Here is a 23734-nt window from a genome sequence, read left to right as displayed (position 1 = left end):
CTATACTTGCTTTATCACATCTATCCAACTACCCGTCCTTCTATCCATCTCCTTTTTCTTTGATGCATTTTAAAATAATTGCAGACCGAGGCGCTTGGGTGGCTCAGGCAATTAAGCATCCGACTTCGGCTCTGGTCACCATCTCATGGCTCATGATGAGTTCGAGCCCCGTGTCGGGCTCTGTGCTGACAGCTTGGAGCCTGGAGCCCGCTTCAGATTCCATCTCTCTCTCTCTCTCTCTCTGCCCCTCCCCTGTTCATGCTCTGTCTGTTTCCCAAAAGTAAATAAATGTTAAAAAAAAAATTTTTAAATAATTGCAGACATCAGTATGCTTTCTCTTAAATGCTCCAACACGCGTATCATTAGAGTTCAGTATTTTTTTCCTTCTGAGGTAACATTTACATACTGCAGTGAAATGCACAAATACTTACTGTACATTTGCTGCATTTTGACTAATGCATCTGTGTAATCCGAACCTCTGTCAAGGTATACAACATTGTCATCACCCCAGAAAGTTCCCACATTCCCCTTCTCATGTACTCTTTCCCCACCGTCTCTGCGAGCACCCTTCTGATTGTTTTCCGCACGTAGATTAGCTTTGCCTGTTCTGGAACAAACACACATGGGCACAAACACATACACAGAATTACTTAGTGGGTATGTACTCTTAGGGAACACTCAGCAGTCTGTTTTTGAGATTTTATCTGTGTTTCATGTATCAGTGGTTCATAATATTGTAACTTTTACGAGCTCTTGATATATATATGCTTAAATTGCCCTCCAGAAAGATGTGATCACATTTTAATATCACAGGAGCGCCTGAGAGTGCTTGTTAGGCTTTCCTGTCAACAATCTGATTGTGAGAGATGGTATTTTATTGGTATTTTAATTTGAGTTTATTTCATTTATTGTTTATCATCTTTGTTTTGTTTTTTTTTTTCCCAAGAGTGTTTTGGACCCTTGAACTTCCTCTTCAGCGGAACTGGTGCTTCCTTGTTCAAGCCTGTTGCCTGTTTCTCTCTTTGGGCTTTAGAGTTTAAAAATTTTTATTTGTAAGAGCTTTTTAAATATGCTTGGGAATTAAGTTTTGATCTGATGCTTATTGCAGATCTTTTTCTCCAGCCTTTTCCTTTTTATTGAATGTAGTTTTTTTTAATTATATATATTATATATATATAATGAAATCAAATGTAGCACTCTGAATGCTTTTTCTGTTTGCTTTATACAGCATCATCTCTGTTACAGTAGTACACATAGTACAGGTGTTGTAGAAAATTAACAAATGCTGAAATGCAGTTTCCACAACCTAGAGATCATTTATTATAACATGTTAGCATATATCCTTCCAGACTTTTTCTGTTCATATATGCACATTTTTTTTCACTGAAATCAGGTCATATACTATGTACTTTTCAAAACAAAATTATGGCGAAGCGTACTCTAACATAAAATTTACCATTTTCATCATTTTCATGTGTACAGTTCAGTGGCATGAAGTGCATGCGACCATCGTCGCCACCTGTCTCTAAAACCTTCTCGTCTTCCAAAACTGAAACCTCATACCCGTTAGATACCAACTCCTCATTCCTTCTCCCCCCCCACCGCCCCCCCGCCCAGTTCCTGGCAGCCACGATTCGACTTTTGACTGCTCTAGGTACCTCATACAGGTGGCATCATAGGGTATTTGTACTTTTGTGATTGTCTTAATTCACTTGATGTGTCTTGGGGATTCATCCGTGTTGTAGCGTGTCTCAGAATTTCATTGTGTTTTCTAAGGCCGAGTAACACTCCACTGTGTGTTTATACCACCCTTTGTTTATCCTTTCATCCACTGACGGACACTTCGGTTGCTTCTGCCTTTTGGTTATCCTGAATAGTGCTGCTGTGAACATGGTCATACAGATCTCTTCAAGTTCCTGCTTTCAATTCTTTCGAATATATATACACCCAGGAGTGGAGCTGATAGGTTATATGGTGATTCTACTTTGAACTTTTTGAGGAACCACCATAAGTACATATTGTTTTGCCATGGCCTTTTTTGAGCCAATCTGTACATTTCCATTTTAGTAGTGTTTTATCTCATACCCATAACAGACTCCACCGATACCCCTGTGATCTCAGAAATGTCCTCTGCACTGCATCTGCTTGGTAAGATCCTTCCATCTCTTTTAACCTAGCACGTCCTTTTCCCTTCCCCCTACTTTTTGTCACACTGACCTGTTAAAGACACCTGACCACTTTGTCCTAACTTCTGGATTTGTCTTCCGGTTTCCTTGTGGTGTCATTTAGCTTGCTTTCTTTCTGCCCTATTTCTCGTAAACTGGAAGTTGAACCTAAAATGGATGAAAGTTACGTATATTTGGCTAGAACACATCATTGGTGATCCATGAATCCCATCAGAAGACACAGAAGATCTGACTGACCCACCATTATGGATGCTCAGGTTGCACACTGGGTTAGGGTGATGAGAAGCTGATCCCTGCCTCGTGCATCAGTTTCCCCTCATAAGACCAGAGAGCGATCTGTGTGGCACTGGGCGCCATATGAATGTGCAGTTTACCAGAGGCTATTCACCTCGGTTTTTTTCCCCTGCCTTTTTTTTTTTTTTTTTTTTTTAAAGCGCCAGTTGATAATCATTATCTAAAATAACAATTCTGATCAGGGTTAATGAATGATGTTTCCTAATTCAGTTGCTTTTCTACATGCAGTAGTTGATGTTCTGTGTAAAGCAGAAGTTTCCTTCATCAGCTGGGGCCAGGGCTATTTAATTGCTATAAAATATAGCTCCTATTAAAGAAGCAGGGTAAGTTTCTCCCTTTATTAACAGTTTTAATAGTTAAGGAGTTGCTGCCTCCAATGGGAATGAATATGTTGTTGTATTTGTTTTTTTGCTTTTCATCTTTAAAAAATGTAATTGTGGACATAGGGATTTTCATTGGTTGGATGTGTTTGGGTCCATTATAGTCTTGTCTTTTCTTTTTTTTTTTTTTAACTGATTTTTGAGAGAGAGAGAAACAAGTGGTAGAGAGAGAGAGGAAGACACAGAATCGGAAGCAGGCTCCAGGCTCTGAGCTGTCCGCACTGAGCCCAACATGGGGCTCGAACCCATGTACCGCGAGATCATGACCTGAGCTGAAGTTGGACGCTTAACCAACTGAGCCACCCAGGTGCCCCGACTTCTGTATTCTTTTAACATGATTCTGTTAATCTTTGAAAGCACAACCAGTTGTCCCAGGCTTAGCTTGTACCTTCCCTGTCCCAGCCCAGCAATGAGCCTTTGCTCCAGGGTGCCCTACTGCTGTTAGTGGGAAATGGTGTAGGAAACTACAGTTCAGGTGCTAAGAGTACTCATTATTCTAGGAGAAACATCGTTTTGGAGTCACTGAGTGGATAGATCCAGAAAATACGTCACTAAGAAAAACCCCGACTGTGCAATTGATGTATATTTCATACACACTTTCAATTTACATTTAGTGTTTTACTTCAATTTGCTTGACTTTATAAGTGGATTCCTTTTCTCTTACACTGATAATTTTCATTTTTCTTACCTTGTTTTAAGCCTAAGTCCTTACTCATCCAGATATAGTCAAGTATTTATTCATATGTTTAAAACTTTTTGTCTGTTTATTTAATTGCAACATTTAGTGTTTTAAATCTGGCGTTTATTTTGGGTATTTGGATTTTGGTGTGAGGTAGGATCTTAGCACTTCAGAACAGCTAGTTATTATTACAGCACTTTTTATGTGAATAATTATTTTTATTCCCTACAGGCTTATACTTTCACCTTGATCACATCTTTGGGTCATCTGTTTCTGGTTATCTATTTTTGCCCGTACTATTACAGCACTGATTTCATTTTATATATATAAATATATATATTCATATATATATTTATATATATATTTATATATATATAAATAAAATGAAATCAGTGCTGTAATAGTATATATATATATAAATATAAATATATATAAATATATATATAAATATATATATATATTTTTTTAAATTTTATTTCTTAATTTTTAAAATTTACATCCAAATTAGTTAGCATATAGTGCAACAATGATTCCAGGAGTAGATTCCTTAGTGCCCCTTAACCATTTAGCCCATCCCCCCTCCCACAACCCCTCCAATAACCCTCAGTTTGTTCCCCATATTTATGAGTCTCTTCTGTTTTGTCCCCCTCCCTGTTTTTATATTATTTTTGTTTCCCTTCCCTTATGTCCATCTGTTTTGTCTCTTAAAGGCCTCATATGAATGAAGTCACATGAAGTTCTCTGACTAATTTCACTTAGCATAACACCCTCTAGTTGCATCCACGTAGTTGCAAATGGCAAGATTTCATTCTTTTTGATTGCCGAGTAATACTCCATTGTATGTCTATACCACATCTTCTTTATCCATTCATCCATCGATGGACGTTTGGGGGTCTTTCCATATTTTGGCTATTGTTGATAGTGCTGCTATAAACATGGGGGTACATGTGTCCCTTCAAAACAGCACACCTGTATTCCGTGGGTAAATGCCTAGTAGTGCAATTGCTGGGTCACAGGGTAGTTCTAGTTTTAGTTTTTTGAGGAACCTCCCTACTGTTTTCCAGAGTGGCTGCACCAGCTTGCATTCCAGGCACTGATTTCATTTTTATAGCTTTATGTTTTAATAATGTATGATAAGGTTAATCCTTTTCCCCATTATGTCCCAGGAAAAAAACCTTCGTAACTAATTTTTGTGTATTTTTCCACGTCAGTTTTAGGATGATTTTTTATCTACTCCCGAATTTTGGGGGCATTTTGATCATATTAGAGTTAAATCCACTGTAATTTAGGAAGAACTGATAGCTTTACAGCCTTCTTCTGTCCATGAACATGATATTTACTATTCATTAATCTTAGTTTATGCATTTTCACATGGGGGTCATGTCTTTTTAAGATAATTCTGTAGGAGCCAGAATCTTTTGTTTTTTATATCTTTTAACTAATTATTTCAGTTAGATAAAATATATGGATATTGCTGAATTTTACTAAACATTCTATAGTTAGTTGATTGTGTGTGTGTGTGTGCGCGTGTGTGTGTGAGAAATAGATGAATCTTAAGTGTATAGTGTCTTTGATTTTTGAGGTAAATGTTTACATTATTAGGTGACGGATGGTTTGGGGTTTTCCTTTCTCAAAGTAATACTTTTTAATCCGTTTCCTTATTGGATTGTTTTTGGGGTTTCAGAACATTGTCAATAATAGTTTTAGCATGCATCTTTTTTATCCTGATTTTAATGGTAATATCTCCAGTTCCTCATTCTTAGGTGTGATCTTGGGTGTTGCGCTTAAGACAATATACTTTGATATGCTTTATTATTAAGGAAATAGCTTTCTAGGCCTGTTTTCTATGGGTGGTTTTAAAAAGTTACGAATGTCGAATTTTATCAGAAGAAGAATTTTATCCTGCCCCCTTTTTGTTTCATCTTAATCACATAATGATCACTTGGTTTTTCTTGGAATTATTGGTGTGACATGGCCTAATTGGATTTTTGATATTTTAGAAACTTTGCATCCCTCAAATGAATGCTGCTTGCTGCTTACAGACAATTAAAAAATAATTTAAAATATACAGTTGAGCTTTGAACAATGCGGGGGTTAGAGGTGCTGACCTCCTGCATGTTCAGAAAAATCCATGTATAACTTTGACTCCCCCAAAGGTAACTACTAATAGCCTACTTTTGACTAGAAGTCTTACTGACCATGTAGTTGATTAACACTATAAGTGATTAACATGAATTAATGTGTTCTCTGTAGAAAACAAAATGTTATCAAGAAAATCATAAGGAAGAGAAAGTACTTTTATAGTGCTGTAGTATATTCATTTAAAAAAATGTGTAGTACTGGATTCACAGTTTAAATGTGTTCAATTGTCAACTGTATTACTGAATTCAGTTCACAATAATGTGAAATACAGTTTTCTTTTCTACATTAATGAGTGAAAACAAGGTCCTCTACAGTTTTATAACCTAGCAGGAACCCTTATTAACATTTTATACTAATATATATATGTGTATATATATATATTAATATATATTAATATATAAATTACTACCTACATTCTTTTTTCCTGTGCATGTGTAGGAAATTTTAAATTTAAATGTTAAGTGTACTTCTGTTTGTTTGTTTATTTATTTATTTATTTATTTATTTTTCATGGGGCTTGAACTCATGCTTCTCTCTAGTTTTATATCCTGACTTGTAAATTTAATAATAAATTACAGCTATCTTCCCATGTCATTAAAATGTCTTCAAAACACTTACAAACGCTGCCACGTACATCTTCTTACACAGGTGTTTATGCATATCTGCGATCCTATCCTTAGAGCCTACTTGTAAAACTAAATCCTATCTTTAAGTTTTGATTTAAAAAAACAATTCTGTCAGGGCAGGCTTTGAAACATTTTGAGCAGTCTATAATGAAAAAGCGTTGTATTTTATTAAAAGTTTATATAACCTTGGCTCAGGTAAGTTACACTTATTTACTGCAATCTTTGATTTTCTTACAATTTTATTCCTTATTGGGACCTTCACCTTTACCATATCCACCTTTCCCATTCTATGGAGGATGAAATTGAAGCCCTACGGGATTTAGGAGACATGCCCAAGGTCACACTGCGGTATTGGCAAAGCTGGAACACGTGCCTGAGCTTGTCCCTTGTCCCCGGGTACCTTTGATATTCATAGGATATTCATCAGAAATAGTTCTAGTGTCTGGTCCTTGCACTGTGCTGCTGCCTGGGCATCAGACTGTGCATCAAACCCTCCAGTGCAGGTTTGCAAAGTGTACTCTTGTCCAGGGGGTTTGTCGTATAGAAGCAAGCAAGAAATTGAATACCTGGAATTGCTGAGTTTGGATATCATTAGCGGAGGTGCTTGATTATTGCAGAAATGGTTCTGGTTTCATTTTAAAGCCATGTAGAGATACTATTTTTTCTTAGTTTGTAACCACACGTTTAGAGCTGGAGTCAGTATGTAGTAAAAACCTACTTTATTTACGTAGTCATTCACTACATTTGAGCGGCTTCCTTTCCTGCCCTAATATTTTTAGATAAAAGCAGGAAGTCTTGTTGTTCCTTTTTCCTCCCTCAGCCTTTATGCCGTGCTTTCGGTTATTCTGGTGTTCAGAAACAGGGTCTTGAAAAGCCAAAGATTCCAGATGAGTGGAGCTGTATTAAAGCCTTGCCTTGGGCTGAAGGCCGGTGTGGGGTCCGCCTGGCACTGGGTCCAGCAGTATTTACAAAAGGCTCAGAACACGCTGGTGAAAATTGATAATGGACAATATGACAAAAATCAGTACTTTGATTAGACCTCCATCAAGGCATCCTCACAGGCTTCCCTCAGCTGTCCATCTACACAGAGAACTCTCTAGTGTGGTAGGTTCGCATGATTGGATCACAACCGTCACTCAGCACACGTTTATTTGGTGCTCTACTGTGGGCCAGGAGCCACACCGGGCATTTGCAGGGAATGTGAGGATGAGTAAGACCTAGCCTTCCTTTGCAGATGATACGCTCTTTAGAGGACAGACTTGTCTCTCTGTCCCCTGATTCTGCAGTGCTTGTTCAGAAATCTGAACATACCATTTCTGTGCTCGTGGTCAATGAGGGCAGGGGGACTGGAATCCGAAGACTTGGGTTTGAATTCTGGCTCTGGTGCTGAGCTGTGTGGGGGGCAAGTCAGGTGACCCGTCTGTGAGCCCCAGTTCCTTGTAGGTAAAGCAAGCACATGAGGGAAGGTGTAGAAGATGCCTTCTGATCTGTTACACACCACTCAAGTGGCCGATGTTTCTTATTTCTCTTTGCTTATTGATTGGAGTTGTGTTGTCTCACCAGTGGGTCAGAAGAGAAGGAATCCTTTCAGTGCTGCTGACTATACTGATAAGGGAGAAATAAACAGGGGTGCACTGCTTTTCTGGCCTGGAAACCAAAAACCAGTTTTCAGTGCCAAAAGCCGCGTTTGTCTTGAGAGGCCAGGAATATGTCTGCAACATAGGTAGGACTGCTTCAGGTCCCACGGTGAATCTCTTGGGTCGTCGCAGGGTTTTGCTTCAGGTTCAGGTGTTTATAGGGCTAGCTTTGCTACAGTGTGGTTTGCTCCCTGCTCAGTTTCTGCTGTAGTAAGAAAATAACGTAGGCTGGCTGGAGGTGGTCTCTCTGGTCAGGGCTAATACGAATCAAATGAACTTGTTTTTCCAGTGTGTCGGAACTGACCGTTTGGAGCAGCGCACCTGTCCCATAGCCAGGTTCTAGAAAGCCCTGTGACTATGACACCTGCACTGGGCCCTGGCTCTTCCCCACCCGATAGCTTTGGAATTAGCTAAATGCTGGCATGAGGGCTTTGTCCCTGCCCCCAGCATTCTTAGCCTTTACTACTGTAGAGCCAGCTTGCTAAAATGATCTACCTTCTTACGCTTTCTCCCTCATGAGGCAATTTTTGGGAATTTCTACTCCACCTAAGCTGTTCTTCTGTAAAACTTCAATCTGCATTTCTCTAGGTCCCAGATAACCTGAACCCTCATGCAGAGGGCCGGGGGGACCTGCTGCCCTACAAGCAGAGGTTCAGAGAAGGGGCAAAGTGACCGCATGCCAGTCTGATTGTGCCCTTCCCTGCTTAAAACCCCCCTGTGGCTCCCCATTATCAAATTCAAATTTCTTTTTTTTAACCTGTGGCTCCTGCCCACCTCCAGCTTCCTCCCACTACATGCCGAGCACCTCCGGCGCCCACACGTTCAGGGACTGGTGACCTCTGGACTTTTGACTGTGCACTTTCCTCACAAGCGCTCTGCCGAGAACTTCTCCCTGACTTAATCAGCAGAAATAGCGAAAGAACGTTGGTGAAGGTAGAGCTGTAAGAAGGAAGTAAGTAACTGTTGGAGGAAGTATTTTATGTCTGGAAGAAACGCCCTAAGATTTTTATGTGCGTGGTATTCCAGGAAGAGAGAGAGAGAGAGAAGATAGGACAAAGGATTCAAACTGTCAAGGTCCCAGATGCCCAGGGGACAGAGCGTCCCTGGGGGCTGCTCTGGGACAGCGTTTGCCTTTCTGGCAGCTTCCCGGTGGCCCTGAGCACCAGGGCGCTGGGGGAGAGAGGGCAGCAGAAGACGGGTAGCCTCTGGGCTGGAGGAACGCGCTGTGGCTGACACAGCCTGTTTTTGTTGACCACGTGGGGGGCCTGTGGCTGTAGAAGTGGCCTCCCCTTGGTGGGCACCTGAAGAAATTACCCCTTTATTACAAATACAAGCGATCTGGGTCTGATGGTGCTGCTCTCAGGTGGGGTGGGACAAACGTGCTTTTCTGTGATCAGCTCCATGCCTGTTTCCGTGCCTGTCTCCGTCTAGCTTGTGACACCATAACTTACTAACACCTGGGTCACTGACTTGACACTACACTAAGGCTGACGTCCTACAACAGTAAGGCCAGTAAGGCCATCACATATTGAATGTTTACTCCATACCGGGTACTGCTCTGAGTACTTTACGTGTGTTGACTAATTTAATCCTTAATGAAAATCCTCAGGCTTGGCGTTACCTTAAAGGTTCACCTCTGGCGAGTGGGCGGTTAAACAGTCTGCCCGGGGCCTCCTAGCTCAACACTGGAGCCCTGGATTCAAACTGCGTGGCCTGGTTCCCGAGTCCGTACTAGGCCTTGCTATTTCTGTGTTTTTCGTTTAACTTTTTGAGGTGCTGGAGAGGTCAGGAACTTTTTGTTTGTCTGTTTTTGAGACCGTTTCCCTGATCATATTGGTCAGGATTCTTTTGGCTGTAGGTGAGATCAGCCCGATCGAAAGGAGCGGCTCGCTATCAGCTGGCTGTGCAGGCAAGTCGGGGGAAGGACGGGGCGTGCCAGCTCCGGGGCAGACCGGATGAGGGCTCTCGCCGCCTCACTCGCTCATCTTCCTTGTCTTGGGCTGCTCGGTTCTGCTCAGGAGGAAACCGTGCTCACCAACGGCTGTTGGCCTCACCCTGCACAGCCTGGTGCCCGGAGAGGGACTGAGCCCCTTCGTGTGATTCCAGTAGAGGAGGCCCTGGGAAGGACCGGGACAGGCCTGGCTTGGCACACCTGCTGCCCGCGGTGGCTTCCCTGACGGGCACCGCATTCACAGAGTGGGGCGGGGGGGGGGGGCAGGGGGAGCGGCGCCGAGAGGAAGGGGCCGCTGCCCAGACAGCAATAGCTACCCCTGCACTCGGGTTCGGTGCAACCCCCCACATGCTTTTTGGCCAAAGAACAAATACCACTTTCACGTGTAAGGAGACTTCTTGTTCCTAATTCGGATTCCGACGCAGTTTGTGTTCTGAGTTATCCGAGGGACTTTCTATTTATTCTATTTGCGGAGAGAAGTATGGACAACAACTTGTGGGAAAATGACAAGTTTTGCAATAGAAAGGGCTTGCAGTTGACCTTCCCCCTCGCTCGTGTGGTCTGCCTAAAAGATACTCCCTGTTGCTCTTCTCTTTTTATCCAGTGCCTTCCTAGTTCTGACACGTTCTCAAGGCTGTTTTCACTTCCCCTAGTAAGATCATCTCACCCTGTGTTTCTGTGTTTCTGTTTCCTTGGCTGACTGTAACCTGGATAAGTCACCCCACCTTGTGGGCCTTCATTTTTCCACCTGTTGGGGTAGGCTGACCATTGTAACCCCAAAATATACAAAAGTCCCAGCCTTGATGGAAGCGTCTCAGTCATGTAAAATTTGAATGGATGTTCCTGATCAGCGGACGGGCTTCCTCTAAGTGATGATTCAGGGACCAAGTCCCTTCCATCTGTGGTTCTGCCATCGTCAACATGTGGCTCCCAAGGTCATTGTGAGTCTACACGGACACGCCGGCAGAAGGGGAAAGAGCATGGAGGGTGGAGGGGTTCTTAGGTGCCACACCTGGAAGATGGTCCATGTTTGTTTCTCACGTTCCTCTGGCCACACCTGAGTTCACTGAGTGCTGGAAGGAACGACCTACCTGTGTGCCTGGCGACAGGGGGAGCTGTGCTTGAACAGTTTGCCAGTCTCTGCCACACCTCTTTGGGAACATCTGTAATCCTTCCCCCTCTCCTCTCTCCCAGCATAGTAGTTGTGAAGTCTGTGCGGGATTGAGCCTATCCCCAGTTCAGGGTGGTCCCTGACACCCTCCTTGCCCCCATTATCAGGTCATTGTTAGATACATAACCCAGGCCTAAGTCCTGGAATTCTCCGTTCCCAGTTACTAGTTCCCGGGTAGGCCTGTGACCTAAATGGTCTCAGTCAGACAGTGGGGTGAGTGGGGGCATCCCCCGTCCCCAACAGCGAGGACAAAGCCAACTCTTGAGTGAGAACACGCTCAGAGTTGTGGAACCCCCAAGCCGGGGTCCCGTTGAACCTCAGCTGAAGCTCACCGGAGCTTACTCTCGACTTGGAGATTATGTGAGTGATTGACCTCTTGTATAATAATTTGAGGTTAATTTTTCTTTACTTGTAACCAAAAGCTTCCTCACTGATACAGCCTATGAAATGGGAGGGGGGAGCAGGGAGAGAGAAAGGTAGGGTCTGGAGCTCTTAAGTTCTGCTCCCTTTCACCGCTAGTGTGTCTGCGATTGTTTCTTCGAATACCCGAACACCCAAGCAGATCTGCATCGATGTTAGCCTAGTTTGGCTTTCCACTTTCCTGGAATTAGAGCTGGGACAACTATATTTTTTAACATTCTAATTTTTTCTATCTTTGGACAATGATTTCTCTCTGGATTGAATGGTATATAATTTCATGGACGAATAAATTAGGACATTTTATCTGTCTTCCACCAGAATGAGCAGCACGTAGTTGACGTGCTTTCTTTCCCCACGTTTTGTGTGAGCAGCTTCTCTGAAAGTAGCTTTTTCATCAAGAAGGTCTGTGGAATAGATAGACACATCGTAGAATGCATTTGGTTTATAGCGGAGTATTATCTCCATATTGTATAGGAATTCTTTATTTCTTGAATTGGAACGGCCCAAGCCCTTTGGAATTCGAATGGTTTGTCAAATTTGTTGATTTTATGGTACCTCCATCTTGAAACAAATGCCATGTGGTCTTCCTGAAAGAACAGGCAAATTGGAAATAACCTATTAGGTATCTGGGAATTGTTGCACAGGAAACTAATTTGCACTCACAGCCAGAAGCCATTAGCCCAGCACACAGTCCTCCTGAGGCTACGGTGACCAACGTAACCTGGGAAAGCCCAGCCTGACTCACCCCTGAGAATATGGGCAACAGCAGAGCGGTGACAAAACCACATCTTTAGGACCGTGCTACCTTGCTTTGTTTCACAAGGACTTGAGGTAACTTTAAAAATAACTTACAGCAGGAGGGGCGCCGGGGGGCTCAGTCCGGTGAATGTCCAACTCTTGATCTCCGCTCAGGTCATGACCTCACGGTCATGAGATCGAACCCTGTGTAGGGCTGGCTCTGCGCTGAGCATGGAGCCTTCTTAAGAATCTCTCTTTCTCTCTCCCCCCCCTTCCCCCTCTCCCCCCGCCCCCGTGTCTCCCCCTGGTTGTTCTCTCTCCCTCTCTCAAAACAAATGCTTACAGTAGGATACAAATAAACAGAGAAGGGAGCTGGGCCAAGGGAGCACCACGGGTGGGCCCATCAGTTGTCAGGAGTCGGGTCCGATGTGGCAGTGCGTGCCACAGAGGCTTGCCTGGTCCCCAGGGTTGGGTCCCACGTTACACTCTGAGCTTCTGCAGCCTTAACAAATAAAAGACAGCCCCAGAGTTCCTGAGGTTAACATAAGCTAGTGACTCAAGAGAAGTATCGTTTCTGACCTGAGGCCTAAGGAAATTACTCTTCTGGGCCCTTCTTAAGGGACGAGGCTCTCAGCAGCATTCCCACAAGAAACGTGGTGGTGCGTGTCCCTGAGTGGTTTGTCACCGGGGTGGGGGGGGGGGGGCAGAATGCTGTCGGTGGACTTCGTGTGGGGCCAAAGAAAGTGGGCCTGGCTCCCTGCTAATTTGATTCGGGAATTAAAATTCAGCCTGTCTGGGAGAATGTGGGATCATCAGTTTTTAACTTTGGCCAATTGTATGTACATTTATTTCATCAGAAATGGAGTTCAGTCTTTTCCCAGATGTTTATCAACCATTTGTAGTTTCTTTTTTGGATACTGTTAACTTTGTCCATTTCGTATTGGGTAATTGGAGGGTTTTCCGATCGTATGGGATTTTTAGAAAGTTAAGGATGTTATTAATCCATTTGTCATTTGTAACAGGTAGCTGTTCCCCTCCCCCACTTGTCTTCTGAAGTTGCTTAGGGTAAATGATGTCACGGTTGCCCCGCAACAGGAGGCGGGAAGTGTGCGGGGAGGGGGGCGGTGGGCGTCGGGAAGCGGCCAGTGAGGGGGACACTTGGAATCGCCCCTTTGAGGAGGGGAGAGAGCGGTGGGGGGAGGGGGGGGCCTCTAGAGGAAGCACGTGGCAGCACGTGCCGCTCTGCCACGTGTGCGAGCCCTTTGTTCCGTGGCGTGTGGGCGTGACACGGTGGGTCCCAGCGGGCAGATGCCGGAGCCAGGGTGAGGGCCGGGGGCGCGGGCAGCAGGCGGCCTCCGCGAGAGGGGATAGAGATCCAGGGCTGAAATGCGCACGGTGCCGTGTGTGTAGAGGGGCTCAGCACAGGTCCCTCCCACAGCAGCGGCGGTGGTAGTAGCAAAGGCTGCAGAGGCGGGCCGCGTGTGAAGACATGACGCAGTTAGAAGTCAGCACAGGGGAGGGACACCTGGGTGGCTCAGTCCGTTAAGCGTCTGACTTCTGCTCAGGTATTGCGTGATCTCACGGTGCGTGGGTTCAAGCCCCCTGTCGGGCTCTGTACTGACAGCTTGGAGCCTGGAGCCCGCTTCAGATTCTGTGTCTCCACCCCTCCCCTGCTCATGCTCTGTCTCTCTCTGTCTGTCAATAATAAATAAACGTTAAAATAAAAGAAGTCAGCACAGGGGTACTGAAAGGGGAGACTGGGGGCTTTCTCTGTGTGTATTTGATAAAATGTAACAAAATGAGAGAGAGAGAGCCCATGAGCCTACTGTGGTACCAGACCACCTGTTTTCAAATGGCAGCTCTTTAGAGCCAGTTTATAGCTGTGGGACCCCGGAAAATTACTCCACCTCTCTGAGCCTCAGATTTCAAATCCGGTAATTGAGAAGCATAATTGCACCTATCTCTTCGGAGTGCTGTGAGGTGTACATGGGTTGATAGTGTCAAGCACTCGGGATTGTGCATAGCACATGGTAAACACCCCCTAAGTGTTGCCCATTATTCGATATTTTTCTTAATAATGGTTATTGTTGTTACGAATGCGAACAGCTAGGAGAAAGAAGGGATGAATCGGGAAGTGGCGGTCCATTCTGCCAGATGAAGTCAGGAGTGTGGCCATGCAGTGGTGCCTGGGGCGAGGGGGGTGGGCTGCAGGTCGTAGTCCCAGTTCACGTGAAGGAACAGAACAGTGACACGGCGGTGGTGTCACCAAATGAACCGTGAGGTTGCCCAGGATGATGGTAGGATTTACGGTGGAGGAGACTGAGCTCGGGGTCAGGATCCTTCACGAATGTGAGTGGCCCGTGGCACTTGCTGGATGATGAGCGTCTCAGGGCCTGAGGTGGCCGGGCGTGACCGTGGGGACATTGGAAGCAGCCTGCCTCTGGCGGAGGGGCCTGGCCGCCGGCAGCTGTGGCCTTTGCGAGGCTTTCCCGGGAGTCTCGGTGCCTGTGCCTCTGGCCCGGGAAGAGGTCAGAAGCCAGGTGACATTTGCTGTGTTTGACAGTGAAACATTGGTTAATCGTATCTGTTTTAGTCTATCTTCAGAAGTCCAGTCTCATTCTCTTGGTACCTGTAATGGTCTGCCTGGCTCCCTCTCACTGCCCTTCTCCTTGAACCTTGGTTAGATTTGTCCCACCACACCCCTCCTCCTCACTGCGAACCCCCCCCACCCCGACCCCAATTCCGTTGGAGGAAATTAGTCATTCGTTCCACACTCTGGGACTCAGCCCCGTGTGTAATACCTGGACCTCGGTGCTGTGGACACGTTCCCATCTTAAATCCCGCTGCCGGTTGTGGCTGTCGCTCTCTGTCCTATGCTGGCTGCCTGCCAGTGCTCTGGTTTCCCCAGGCTGAGGCCTCCGTTGCGTCCGCTCTTTCCTTTGCCGATCCCAGGTTCCAGGGACGAGATCCTACCACCTGACGTGGACTTCCTCCCCACACTGACACGTCCACCGCAGTCTTCTGCTACTACCCTCGGCCCACCCCACCCCATCCTGCCCTCGCTCGCCGAGCCATCCGCCTTCTGCTGAGTCTCCCCGAGCGCTGTCTGCCAGCATTGTTTGCTGGGGATGCCGTGCTCTTCCTGCCGAAGGGAGCCCCCCTCTCCCGCTGTCCTGTCCGAGCAGCACCTCAGTGAGCCTAGGACGCTGCCCAGCCAACCTCCTCCCGGGCCAGCCTGTCCTTTGTCTTCAGGAGTCCTGTTTTGACAATGGGCACATGGGAGGGACAGGTTTTGAGTCCTGTAAAAAGAAAAAGGAAGGAAGTGTCCTTCACACGATTTCTGCCCCCTTTTCTTCGTTCTTCCTGGGGTGTCTCTGTTTGTGTATGATGCTTTGTTGTTTGAGGGCGGGGGAGGTTCATAGTGGGGAAGGGTGGGAGGGGTGAAGTGTGGTTTTCACTTTGTGACCAGGCAGAGATGTCTAAACGGCCAACCTGGAGGGAGACCATTCTAGCTCTCTCCTCTCCACCTTGTAATATACTGCAAGTGACCTACAAACTCAGCCTGTTTTGAAAGTGACTATTAGAAAGCCATTGGCGGCTGTAGGTGATATAGAGTATTTTATGATCAGACCCACAAAGTACTGTTCCTGTGTGTGTGTTTCCTGTGACCTGGAAATAAGGATGTTACAGATCTCTCTCTCTGTAATGGCATGCATTGTCTTAAGAGCATACCCTTGGTAAAACCTAGGAATTTGGGGTGATAAATAATAAAATTCATGTAAAGGAGCATACGTGGGGATTTCAGGCTGGAGAGGGACTCAGTGTTTTTTCATGACCAGTTTTCATCAAAAGTTTAGATCTTCTCTGGACTGTGGTAGATTATTTTGTCTGTTATGACAAAAACCAGCCAAACAAGAAACAAATGTCATATGCTGTTAGTAACAATGTAAATTGGTAAACTTACTTTGGAAAACTGTCTGGCAGTATTTATTAAAGTCGAACATAGGCATGTTGTCTCCCCCAATTCTACTCCTCGGTGTATACCCAGCAGAAAAGTGTACATGTGTTCACCAAAGTTGTGTACTAGAATGTTCATGGCATTATTTCTCACAATAGCCAAAACCAGCAGTAACTCAGATCCATCAAAAGGAGAGTGGATTGTGGAATCGGCGTGTAATGGAATATATATTGTGGAATACATAATGGAATATTCTGTGGCAACAGAAGTGGAAGAAGCATCGCTGTGAGTGGCAGCCTGGATGAATTTCACGAGCAAAGTGTTGAGTGAAAGAAGCCAGACAGAAAAGATTGCATGCTATATTATTTGATTTATACCAAGTTCAAAATCAGGCCGAGGTGTGGTTTTGGGAGTCAGAATGGTGCTGACCTTAGGGGAAGAGGGCGGGATAGTGATTTGGAGAAAGCCCAAGAGCTTCTAAGTTTGGTAATGTTCTATTTCTTGACCTGGATGGTAGTTATGTGGGTGGGTTCGTTTTGTGACAGTTCACCAAGCTTCAGACTTATGATTTATATTCTTTTTTGTGAGTGTGTTAACTTTCAATAAAAATTTGTATTAAAACCTCAGGATGTATTGTATTTGAGCCAGAGTTTTCATGAATGTGTGTGTCCCTTCTGGTCGGTAGACCTGGTGTGGACTTTGGCCTCAGTCTCAAGTACTTTTTTACTCCATTTGCACTTGATTCCTGTTCCTCCTTCGGGTCTCCCCCAAGAGGCCGTTTTCCTCCCCTCCCCACACAGGCGGGTCCCAGGTCCCCACTTGTGTGCTCCGCGGCATCCTGTTTGAAGCAGAGCTCAGATCTCACGTGTTGGTGCGTGTTCGATCGCCTCCTTCTGATAGGCAAGCTCCAGGAGGGCTGAGGCTGGGCTGCAGAGACAGCCCGTGCCTGTAGGGACCACCCCGGGGGGCCCGCATTCACTGCTCCCGAATGGACCAACTTCAGGGGAGGTGGCCTTTTTCTCTACCCCTTTCCAAGTCCGTTTGGGGAAGTGCGGGCTTGAAGGAGCTGTGAACTTGAAGCCCCTCTGAAGTTGCGTGGACCATCAGTGAGTGACTTTAATAGCCTTCAAGTGTGACCTGTAGGAAAACTCAGCAAAGCAATGTTGGCTTAATCAGTCGGTGTCCCTTAACCTAGTTCTGCGCTGTATGCCCACCAGTCATGTCCTTGAGAACAAACAGTTTATATATGATGACTTCATTTGTTCTGGCTTTTCTCATGACAATCCTAAGGTCAGGCCTATTTTAAGCCTGAGAAATATGTCCTGGAAGTTAGTTCCAGAGTCCCTATTTCCTTTTTCTTTCCTTAGCGTGGAAATCTTGGCTGTCTTCCCCACCCCCCTGTGAACTGTGCTCAGAGACAACATTGAAAGTAACGTCAATATCCTCTTTGTTGATTTTTTTCTGCACTTCAGTTGCTCCTGTTCACCTAGATGTGGGGACGTAACACATTCTCGTTTTCCATTCTATCCTGACAGCAGGAAGCCGAGAGCCATGCTCTGATGGACCCAGAAAGAAGGAGAATTTAAGACAATATAGTTACATTTAGGCTTTAGGTGTCGGCTGATTTTGGTAGGGTGTTTTCCTCTCGTGTAAAGTGGTCAGAAGATGTGCTTTGGAGGCAGACAGTATGGGTCTGAATCCCAGCCCCGCCACTCCCTGCCTTCTGACCTTTAGTGAGTCCCATAACCTCTTGGGGCCTAAGCGTTTTATTTGTAAAAGGGGGGCATAGTTGTCAAGATTGGATTAAATTATGAATATAAAACAATCTTCAATGGCTAAAAAGCTGTAAACACTTAACAAATAGTAGTTTCCTAAAATGAAAGGTTCTACCTTGTTTTTTGAAAATGAATGGTTTTAGGGGCACCTGGGTGGCTCAGTCGGTTAAACATCCGACTTCCGCTCAGGTCATGATTTCACGGTTTGAGGGTTCGAGCTCTGCACTGGGCTCTGTGCTGACAGCTCGGGGCCTGGAGCCTGCTTCGTATTCTGTCTCCCTCTCTCTCTCTGCCCCTTTGCCGCGCTGTCTCTCTCCCTTCTCTCTCTCTCAAAAATAAACTTAAGGGGCACCTGGGTGGCGCAGTCGGTTAAGCGTCCGACTTCAGCCAGGTCACGATCTCGCGGTCCGTGAGTTCGAGCCCTGCGTCAGGCTCTGGGCTGATGGCTCGGAGCCTGGAGCCTGTTTCCGATTCTGTGTCTCCCTCTCTCTCTGCCCCTCTCCCGTTCATGCTCTCTCTCTGTCCCAAAAATAAATAAACGTTGAAAAAAAAATTAAAAAAAAAATAAAATAAACTTAAAAAAATTTTTTAATTAAAAAAAAAAAGAGAATGGTTTTAATACAAGTATCTTTTGGACTCTAAAGAGTAGATTAGGACTTTCTTTTTAAGAACATATTTGGAAAATAAGTTTGCATTTATAAATGATTCTGCAATACTCAATTACACGATTTACCCTGGGGAACAAGGAAAGACCTATGGTAGCATTACATTGGTTTGTAGAACCCCACGTCCCACCCCCTTTAACTTTGAAAACAAATAAGTGGTGAAAAGAGAAATTTGGAGAACCTGATCCACTGTCCACTCCAATAATCGTTTCCTGAAGAGCAGTCCCGTCCAGACGGCACAGAAATCTGGGGTGTGAATTGGAGCTTCGAGCTCTTGTCATCTTTTTCCCTCCTTTAGCAATTCCTGTCTGCTTAGCATTAGGGCCGCACTAACGGCCGCTGTGTGTGTTGGTGAGGAAAGGGAAGCGGAGAGGTGCTTTGTGAGTGATGGAGGGTGGTGTTTACCTACAACACACAGATCGGGACCTTAGCAGCTTTGGTTCTGATGGGCCTGATGGAGAAATTACAAGGTCAGAAAGGCTTTGAGGGACGGTGGAAGGAACAGACTTCTGTATCCTGCTTCAACCACTGTGAGAAGTTGCTCATTTCTCTGGCACCTTTCTTGGTTTTCTTGCCTGCAAAATAGCAATAATGAATTCTACCTGATAGAGGTTTTTTTTGAGAGAATGGAGATAACCTATGATACTCTTTTCCTAAGAGACTGTGAGATACGTGTAAAGGCGTGAGTTTTATATTCACTCTTCTCCCCTCTCCGTTTAACCTAGTGTCTGCTCTGACAGGAACAAAGGAGTTGCTGAAAGGATTCTACCTGTAATTAGCTGACTGACCATTTTTATTGTGGAGAATTTATAACACGTATAAAAGGAGAGAAAATGGTGTTGTATTTGTTGCGTAACAAAATCACCCCAAAATTCCGTGGGTCAGGAATTTGAGAGCTGGTGGGGTTGGTGGTTCTGGTTCATGGTCTTTTGTCAGGTTGCAGCTGGGTGTTGGCTTGGGCTGCGGTCATCCAGAGGCTTGGCCGGGCCAGAGGGTTCACTTCCAAGGTGGTTCGCTCACATGGCCGGCCGAATGGGCGCCGGAGGCCTTGGGGTGGGGGCCAGCTCCTCTTGATGTGGGCAGTCTTCGCAGGGGCTGCTCGAGTATCCTCAGGACATGGTGGCCGGCTTCCCCCAGAGAAGGTGACCCTGCACACCAAGACAGATTACGGTGCCCGTCTGACCTCCTCTGGAAACTTCTGTATGGTCAGTTCTGCCATATTTTATTGGTATATATGCATCTGCCCTCGCTCAGTTAAGCAGGAGATCACACAAGATCTTGTGATGATCATTGCATCTCTAACTCATTAATGCAACTAACTCCATTGTTCCTTTCTCATTTAACGCTGTAATACTTTTTTAAGTTTATCTTGAGAGCGAGCATGCGTGTGTGCATAGGCCACGCATGGGGGAGGGGCAGAGAGCAAGGGAGAGAGAAAATCCCAAGCAGGCCCCTCGTTGTCAGTGTGGTGCCCGACTCGGGGCTCAAACCCACAAATGGTGAGATCATGACCTGAGCCGAAATCCAGAGTTGGAGGCTTAACTGACCGAGCGACGCAGGCTCCCCGGTACTGAAATACTTTTTAAAGAGAAACTTGCCCTCGTTAACTACGTGATAAAGTTGGAATAGCATTGGTAGGATAAATGCTTGTTGCTTGCCCTTCATTTGCCAGTTACCAGAATGAGTTGGTTCTCTAGCATCCTTCAGAGGGGACCAGTTAAATTTTATTTTTTTAAGAGTCCTTGTGAACGGAAGGATTTTAACATCTTTGATGGGTTTCAGTCTTTTGCACTTAATCTGTTCTGTCGTTCGGATATTGTACCCCTTTTAGATAAATAGCACGCTAAACATACACCTCTTTATCTTGCTTTTCTCACTTAGAAGTAGACCCTGGAGATCACTCCATAGTTGAATGGACAGGAATTCCTCTTTAAGAATTGAGATAGAATTCATCTACTTACCCTTTGAAGTGCACAATTCGGGGTTTTCTTAGTATATTCACAAAGTTGCGCAACCAGTACCACTGTTTGTCTAACACTAGAATATTACCATCAAAGACACCCTGTCGCCATTAGCAGGCGGTCTCCACTCCCTCTGTCCACCCCTCTCCCTGCCCCCCCCCCCCCCCCCAAGCCTCTGGCAAATGTGAGTCTACGTTCTGTCTCTGGGTTTATCCATTCTGGACATTGCATTTGAATGGAATCATACACTTTGTGGCCTTTTGTGCCGGCTTCTTTTTCTCAACATAGTGTTTTCCAGGTTCATCCATGTCGTAGTTTGACTCGGTTCCTCTTCTTTGTCGTGGCATTCTGCCCCACGGGGGTGCTCCACCACACCTTGCTCAGTCAACCAGCCCATGCTGGTGAACAACCGGATTGTTTTCAGATTTGCTATTAAATGGCCTTGTGCATAAATCCTTTTTTTTTGCTTCCAGTGTACCCTTTGGGTAGCTTCCTACAAATGGGATTGCTGGGTTCAAGTATAACCGCGTATGTAATTTTGCTGGGTGTTGCTGAATTCTCCCACTTTAGGGGTTGTACCACTTGGCATTTTCACAAGCAGTGTATTAGGCCATTTCCCTGCTGTTTTGCCTCAGTGTAGGATTTTCTGGTATCTCACTGTAGTTTGGATGTTTTATAGACATTTCTCATATAATGATTGAGATTGAATGGACATCTCTCTCTCCACATGTTTAAGGCTTGTTGACGTTCCTTTTTCTGTGAATTATCTGTTCCTGTTCCTCTAGAACAGTTCTCCAGAGGCTCGTCTTTTTCTTCCATTTTTGGACGCCCTTTCTCTATTGCAAACCTTTTTTATTTTTTTCCCCATTTTACTTCTTACTTTGCTTAAGGTGTCTTGTTATGCAAATTGCAAAATCTTTGTGTAATTCTGACAGTAATTTTTCTTATTGCGTCTGGAGTTTGAGTCATAGTGGGAAAGTTTCCCTCATTCCCAGTGTATTAAATATTTACCCACGTACACAATCCTGGTGTGTGCAGACTAAATCCATTTCCCCTCCATATTGCTGCTGAATTATTCCCAGTACCATTTACTAATAATTATGTCTGTTTCCCCTACTGTTTTCGTATGCTTACCCGTACGATAAATTTCATACAAAGTTGGGTTCATTTATGGATTTTCTTCCTTTCCATTAGTCTCTATGTCTAATTGTGTGCCGTTGCTAATCTTTTCAAATATCTGGTAAGGCTAGCCCTCATTTCTTGCCCTTTTCAAGGTTCTTCTGGCTATTCGTATTTATTTTACAGATGAACTTTATAATCTGCTTGTTTAGCTCTGGAAAAGAACTTGAAGGTATTTTTTATTGGGGTTGTGTTAAATTTTTAAATCAGTGCAGGGAGAACTGACATCTTCATGATGTTGCATATTCCTACCCACGATCAAGGTATGTCTTTGCGTTTGTTCAAATTTATTGTGCTTTAGGGGGCAGTGTTTTTATACCTTTCTTCAGAGGTTCTTATTAAGCTTATGTTTAAATATTTTGTTATTTTGCTTTCGTAAGTAAGGTTTTCTCTTCCGTTGTATTTTCTAACAATCTCCCTTTTGTAAATGAAGCCTATTGATTTTGATATGTTTATTGTATAACCTTTTCAGTCTCTGGTTTGTGATACCTTATCAATTCTTTGGGGTTTTCCAGGTATTATATTATTTGTGAATTTAGACCACTAATTGCAGTCTCTTATCTAGTTGCATTGGATAGCGTCTCCAGGACAGTGTTAAAAAGTAGAGAATATTGTATTTTGTTTTTAGTACAAAATAGTGTGTTGTTTCTAACTTTGGTGAGAAAGTTCTAGTTTTTGTCCATTAAGATTTAGCAGACATTTACATGCAATGAAAGGACGAGTGGAAGGAAATTATATGGAGAAAGTTTTTTGGTTTTTTGTTTTGTTTTTTGTTTTGCTTTTCAAAGTGTGGGTGAGATACAGTCAACATTTGGTAGTAAATGTGATTATTTCTACTCAACTCTGTAGTGTAGTATCATAATCATTACGTCAGCAGTTGATCAGATTATATTCGACTATTTGACAAAGAAAATATTTAATGTATTTAAGTGATCGACACAGGTAATTGTTACCGTATAGGTCTAATTTTGAGAACAGTTGCATAGAAAAATATTAGAGGGGTTTGAAAATTGAAACCTCAGTCTTCATCATCTTGTGATACTATCATCTCAGCACCTGGTTTCAGGGTTTGCCGTGGTGTGGGGGCAAAACATCCTGGGGGGCTCACACTCCATCAGTGAAATGCCTCAGTGACTTGTCACTTTAGCTCATAGTCCGTTAGGACTAGTCAGAGGCCTACCCGTAAGGACTGGGAAGGGTAACCCTCCAGTGTGTCAAGAAAGAGAGGAGAACCAGATATGGGTAAGCATTTAAAAATCCCTGCCGTGGCGCAGAACCTCTTTTAGTCCTCATTCCTTAAAATTTTCAGTTTCTTCTATGGTTGTTGACCTCTTCTGGTTTTAGTCTCCTTTTATCAATTTATTTCCAGAAGATTGCTGCTTTCATTAAGATTTTAAATACGTTTACAACATATCTTGAACAAGCATGGTTTGATGGGCATTTCAAAATGATGACCTTGGTTTATATCTCCATAAAGCTGGCAGTAAAATCGCTTGGGCTACCCGGGGAAAGTGGATGGCAGGGGCACCGGAGAAGCGGCGGACTAACTAGACTTCCGCCGCTGTCCAGTCGGAGAGGGCTCATCGGTGCGTGCTCGGTGGTAGCCGTAGGCGCGGAGGGGCGTGGGCAAGCCTGGGCTGTGTTCTGGAGGTGGAATCTGTCGTGGTGCCATTTGAGGGAGTTGAGCGGGCAGACTGTTGGCGGAGGTGGCGGACAAGAGGAGGTGTTTATGACAGATGTAAATCACCGGGCTGATTCCTGAAGTGTGAATATCTTGCTGTTTAAAATTTTTTGTGGTTAATTCACACTCTGGCTTAAACTCTTTCTTTCATTGTGGGCCAATAACACTTGGTCCACGGGCCCCACTTTAAGCAGCCACTGTCTCTAGTAAATTTCCGTTTTGAGACATGCCATGATTTTATTTAACCAGTCTCTTACTGTTAGATGGTTAGCACCTCTCGCCCGACACCCC

The 23734-nt window shown here is 44.6% G+C and overlaps 1 protein-coding gene and 1 long non-coding RNA gene across 4 annotated transcripts in view; one reads left to right on the top strand and one right to left on the bottom strand.

Annotated features, from left to right (window-relative positions):
* The window catches only part of PDE8A (phosphodiesterase 8A), a 153820-nt gene that overhangs the window by 12352 nt on the left and 117734 nt on the right, over positions 1–23734 (top strand). The window lies entirely within an intron of this gene.
* On the bottom strand, positions 11765–13769 carry LOC123385791. Its single transcript, XR_006598807.1, has 2 exons — positions 13068–13769; positions 11765–12073 (listed from the first exon to the last, which is right to left on the bottom strand). It is a non-coding gene; the product is annotated as an uncharacterized LOC123385791 (long non-coding RNA).

The sequence above is a fragment of the Felis catus genome, chromosome B3 (genome assembly GCF_018350175.1).
Source record: "Felis catus isolate Fca126 chromosome B3, F.catus_Fca126_mat1.0, whole genome shotgun sequence".
NCBI classification, from domain to species: Eukaryota; Metazoa; Chordata; class Mammalia; order Carnivora; family Felidae; genus Felis; species Felis catus.
This window is presented reverse-complemented; position numbering and strand designations above follow the sequence as displayed.